A 6,482-nucleotide genomic window follows, 5' to 3' on the forward strand; every position below is an offset into this window, starting at 1 on the left:
GGGAGAGGGAGCTACAGTGAGCCAAGACAGTGAAGAGCTGGGGCTGCAAACATAGAAGGGGTTTTCGGCTCAGGCCCTTGACCTCTAGTGGAAATTTTGGAGGCCAATAAGACCTGGGCCAGAGAGAAGGAAGTACACATAGAAGGTTTAGATTGAAGATAGAAAAGCTTGAACATGTGGATCTCCTTCCATTTCCCTGATTGCTCACAGAAGTGATAAAGCTATCAGGGTCGCCATTTGAGGTCTGGAGGCAATTTGAGAGGGACCATATTACTTAATTGGAATGTGGAAATAAAGAAGCTCCCATGGCAACCTATAGAGTCAGATCTGCAGATCTCGGGCATCCCTGAAATCCTGGCCATCTGACTGATGAGAGGATAAGGGAATAGAGAGTGGGGGTCATAACCCAAGCACCCACTGGAGGCCAGGCCTTAGCCTGTAGAAAGGAAACAGGAGATTGAGTCATCACCCACACACACTATGGCCCAGACACAGAGTCCATAGAGACCAAAAGGCCTTTGGGAGTTGTGGTTTGCACCCAGTGCCAGGACTTTAGATGAGAGTAGAACCACAACCCATAGAAGTCACTGTAGGAATTTCCCATTCCTCATCTTACCTCAGAATTTGGGAGGCCGGTGTGTGGGTGGAGATTATGAAGCATGCAGTGGCTTGGAAGGAGTTACCAGGGTGTGTTTTGTGACTGGCAGAAATCCAGGACCTCAGGGCAACTCAGAGATCCCCGAAGGGAGAGCACAGTCACTGGGGGAGCCTGCATCTGAGTTGCAGCACCAGTGTAAGGCTGCCACAAAACACACCAAACACTGGAGTAAGGGAAAGAGTTTATTGGGGGAAAATCTGACAGACTGAGGGAAGGGGCGAACAAAGAAAGAAGAGAAGGAGAGTATAAGAGAGTGAGAGAGAAATCAAGAGAGAGAGAGACAGACAGAGAGATCAGGGGATGGAGAGAAAGACTGACATTCCATTTTTTATGACAGTGTAGGATCTGCTGTGGTAACCAGAATGTAATATAATTTGTACCTGTTATTGGTTCACAGACACACCAAAACATCTGACAGAGAATTTAAAAGAATTGAAATACAGCATTATATAAAGACATTTCTTGTCCTGACGGTTGATGTACAATGTAATACTTTATACATTTTTATACATTTTAGTATTTTTTTTTTGTTCTAGTACTATTGGTTGAACTCTGTAATTAACACACAATTATTCTTAGGTGTTTAAATTTTAACTGAAAAGTGATCCCTGTTAGGAAATTGGAAAACATTATGTTGAGTGAAATAAGCCAATCCCAAAGGGACAAATACCACTTGTTTTCCTTGATAGGTGACAACTAACTGAACACCAAAAAGGAAACCTGTTAAAGTGAAATGAACACTATGAGAAACGGTGACTTGATCAGCCCTCACCCTGACTGTTGATGAGTAACTTGATATGTTATCCCTCTTAGTATTTTTTTTTTGTTTGTTCTACCTAATACTTTTGGTTGAATACTGTAATCAATACACAATTCTTCTTAAGTGCTGAAACTTAACTGAAAAGTGATCACTGTTAAATATAAGAGTGGGAATAAGTGAGGGAAGAGATGTGCAATTCGGGACATGCTCAAGCTGACTTACCTCAAACGGTAGAGTTAGAAACATACCAGGGGATTCCAATTCAATCCCACCAAGGTGGCATGTACCAATGCCATCTCACTAGTCCCAGTGATCAATTTCTGTTCACAATTGATCATAATGATAGGACTAAGAACCAAAGGGAGCACATAAACAAGACTAGTGTCTGCAAATACTAGCTGATAGAATCAAAAAGGGAGAGAATGATCCAACATGGGAAGTGAGATACACAGAAGACCCATAGAATGGCAGATGTCCTAAACAGCACTCTGGCCTCAGAATCAGCCCTTAAGGCATTCGGATCTGGCTGAAAAGCCAATGAGACTATTTCAGGCATGGAAAGCCAAGACACTCTGGGAAAAAAAAAAAAAAAAAAAAAAAACTAAATGAAAGATCTCCGCTAGTGAGATCCCAGTGGAAAGAACAGGTCATCAAAGAAGGAGGTACCTTTCTCCGAAGGGAGGAGAGAACTTCCACTTTGACCATGGCCTTGTCTAAATATGATCAGAGTCAGTGAACTCAGGGGGCTTCCATAGCCTTGGCAGCTCATGACAAGAGCCAGGTTGATTACTGATGCCATAAACAAGAGTGTCAATTTGTTAAGTCAACAACAGGAGTCACTGTGCACTTACTCCTCATGTAGGATCTCTGTCCTTAGTGTGCTGTACATTGTGATTTAATGCTATAACTAGTACTCAAACAGTATTTTTCACTTTATGTTTCTGTGTGGGAGCAAACTGTTGAAATCTTTACTTAATGTATGCTAAACTGATCTTCTGTATATAAAGAGAATTGAAAATGAATCTTGATGTGAATGGAAGGGGAGAGGGAGTGGGAAAGGGGAGGGTTGCGGGTGGGAGGGACGTTATGGGGGGAAGCCATTGTAATCCATAAGCTGTACTTTGGAAATTTATATTCATTAAATAAAAGTTTAAAAAACAAACAAACAAACAAACAAAAAGACATTTCAAACGTCTTAATGAAATTCTTCCTAGCCAGATTTTGAATTGTCATTTATTTATTGTACTTATTTGAGAGGTAGACACACACACACACACACACACACAGCAAGAGAGAGAGAAAGGACACTGTTATCCCCTGGTCCTCTCCCCAAATGCCTACAACAGCTGAAGCTGGGCTAGGCTGAACCCAGGAGCCAAGAACACAATCCAAGTCTCCATGTCAATGGCAGGGACCCAAATACTTGAGCTATCATAAGCTACTTCCCAGGGCATATATTAACAATAAGCAGAAATTAGAAGCCAGAGCTAGGTATTAAACCCAGGTACTTTGATGTGGGATGAGGGTGTCTCAAATGGTATTTTAACCACTAGGTCAAATGTTTTTGCCTGTGTTTGTTTGTTTTTATTTGTGAGCTTGCTGTCTAATTATGTGTTATTCATAGTCATTTTTGTCACATATTTTAACAGGTTTATTTCAGGTTTTTGTTCTTCACTATAATTCACATAGAAACTTCACAATGTATTGAATGGGCATTAATTTCATAGTTCAACTATTTTTGAAAAAGATTTATTTGTTTTAAAGGCTGAATCACACAGAGGGATGGGAGAGACAGACAGATGAGGTGGAGGCAGGGGGAGATCCTCCACCAACTGGTTCACTTCTCAAATAGTGACAATGATCAGGTCTGGGCCAGACCGATACCAGGATCCATGAACTCCATCCAGGTCTCCCACATGGCTGGCGGAGGCCTGAACCCTTGAGTCATCTTCTTCTGCCTTTCCAGGTACATTAGCTGGAAGCTAGATCAGAAGTGGAGCAGCAAGGACTTGAATCATCCCTGTGATGTGGGATGCTGGTACTGCAAGCAGTAACTTAACTCACTGTGTCACAGACCCAAACTTTAGTTCAAATTTTGCATCTAAATCTTATGAATAGGGATTCAAGATTTCTATTCTCCAGAAATAATAACCTGACAGTATATTCTAGGATTGAGCATGCATTATAAATTCAAATGTATTTGTCTTTTTGCCCCTTGCAAACAAGGAATCAGTTCTCATGTTTAGAAAGATGGTTCCTGGGACTGACATTGTGGTGCAGAGAGCTAAGCTGGCACCTGCTAAAATGGAACTCCATTTGGGCCCCTGTTCATGTCCCAGCTGCTCTGCCTCCAATCCAGCTCCGTGGTAATGTGCCTGGGAAAGCAACAGAAGATGGAGCAAGTACTTGAGCCCCTGCACCCATGTGGGAAACTTGCATGGAGCTCCTGGCTTCTGGTATTGGCCTGACCCAATCCTGACCATTCTCACCATTTGGGGAGTGAACCAGCAGATGGAAGACCTCTCTGTTCTGTTACTGTTTCTCCCACCATCTCTAACTTTTCCTTTTCCTTTTTTTTTTTTTGACAGAGTGGACAGTGAGAGAAAGAGACAGAGAGAAAGGTCTTCCTTTTCCATTGGTTCACCCCCCAAATGGCCGCTGCGGCTGATCCAAAGCTAGGAGCCACGTACTTCCCCTGGTCTCCCATGCGGGTGCAGGGCCCAAGCACCTGGGCCATCCTCCACTGCACTCCCAGGCCACAGCAGAGAGCTGGACTGAAAGAGGAGCAACCGGGACAGAATCCGGCACCCCAACTGGGACTAGAACCCGGGGTGCCAGTGCCGCAGGCGGAGGATTAGCCTATTGAGCTGCGGCGCCAGCCTAACTTTGCCTTTGACATAAATAAATAAATATTAAAAACAAAAATATTGTTCCTCATTATATTCTAATCATTTCCTGTGGCTCTTGTGACTCAACATACTTTGGAATTTTCCAAAGGTTAAGTCGGTGTTTCAAAAGTCAGCACCAGATTTAGAATCAGAATGAACAAATTTAGAATCATCTCACTAATATACCTTGGAAAAAATCTTTTATTTTCTTACGCTAATGATTTTGATCTTTAAAGTCTCACTAAAGATGTCCATCAAAAGGAACGGGTAGAAGCAGGCACCTGGTGTGGCAATTAAGATGTCACCTAGAAAAAACACATCCCACATCCAGGTGCTTGGGTTTGCTGCTCAGCTCTGACTCCAGACTCCAGCTTCCTGCCAATGCACTCCCTTGGAGGCAGTAGTGATGGTGTCCCTGCCACCCATGAGGGAGAACTGGGTTGAGATCCTGGCTCCTGGTTAACACCCAGCCCAGTTCAGCATGTTGAGGTGGGGAATTAACCTGTGGATAAGAGATTTGTTTGCCTATCTCTCTTTTTAAAATAAGTAAAATATACACATGTATATTTATGAAAAAATCTAAATATTTAATATGAAATGCACAAAATGTAGATGTAAGATAATATGTAGAAATGTTATGCATGAAATAATGAAACATATAATATAGTATATAATATGTACATATTATATATCATATCTCATATAATAATTATATGTAAACACACACATATATATATAAATAATAATAAAAGAATAGTTACAAGGTTTAAATGAGGCACAATGTGAAAAATGTTTATCCTGGTTCCTATTGCAGCCTATGAGTTCCAGAAAGCCTCCATTTCTGATCTTCCTGGCAGCAGGCATGGTTTCCTTTCTCCTACAACATGTCACTTTCCACTAATTTCCTAGCAGGGATTATGCTATGGCCAATCAGGCAGAAAACTTGTTGTTTCAAACACAACTTGATAGTGCATTTGCTCCGCCTCTGACTTCTTGCAACTTCCCTTCCATAGATATGACTCAAGTCCCTGCTGCACAGCACACATCTTCCTGACTCTTTGCTTAAACCACTGTGAGGAACAGGCAGCAATGAAGGCTCTGCCAAAACTCAAGTGTTAATTGTTCTGACAAAGTGAATATAGTAGAATAAAGTCTTGGAAGTGGGAATGGCAATAGCCGGTCTTTAAATAGCTGTATGCTATGTTCCTCCTTCCTACCCATGACCCAGTAAATGTCTTATCTCCAGGGAGTGATTGGTATCCCTGGGTCTTGGTTGGATGATACAAAAGAAAGACAAAGGAAGGAGTTAAAATCCTCAGCCTGGTGAAGGAGAACCCTCCTCCAGGACCTACCTAACCAGAATATAAAATTTAGGTATCACTCATCTCTTGCCCCTTGCATCCTGAGTTCCATCCAAGTGTTATTCTTTGTGTCTGTCTGCATATGTACACCAGGGTAATAGATTGAAGACTTCAGTGTCAGAGAAATAATGTGGCTTTAGGAATTTGAGTGATGGAGTCACTTTTCCATCTGTTGTATTAGTAACCTTTAGACCCAGCATGGAAGAATCATGTATGGGTCAGATGTAAATTATGCCCATATTGGTCTTACAGAACTTTCAACTTGGCCCAACATAGTCAGTTCTAATTAACTGAAAATAAATAATCTCACAGGTTATGTTTTGTATGGAGGGAGTTAACAATCTCCTATGAAAATTTATGTTAATGAAAGTTATTATGCACTGACTTTCTTCTGTATCCAAAGAAAAATGATACCTATTAATGTACATTTGAATTCAAATTAACATGACCATGTTCTTTATTCAGATTTTAAAATTAATATTTATTAAAGGTTCTCATCTTTGTCATATAAACTGAAGTAGTTTCATCTCTGTGCTTTCTCGAAATGGAATACTGCATCATCACAATTCCATGTGCGTGTTGATTGTGAAGTTATTGCAAATATAATTAAAACAATGGCACATGTTATTGTCATTATTATTGTCATTATTACTGCACAACTGTACTTGGATGTAATTGGATCCTTTGAATAGGCTTGTGATGCATCAGAGGCAATATTGTAGTTAGCATTAGATAAATGAGGTCCAATGGATAGTATTTATGCCTTGGATAAATAATTGAGGTGGCTTTTTTTTGTGTGTGCCAGGGTTTGGGTT

The sequence above is a fragment of the Oryctolagus cuniculus genome, chromosome 3 (genome assembly GCF_964237555.1).
Source record: "Oryctolagus cuniculus chromosome 3, mOryCun1.1, whole genome shotgun sequence".
Classification (NCBI taxonomy): Eukaryota; Metazoa; Chordata; class Mammalia; order Lagomorpha; family Leporidae; genus Oryctolagus; species Oryctolagus cuniculus.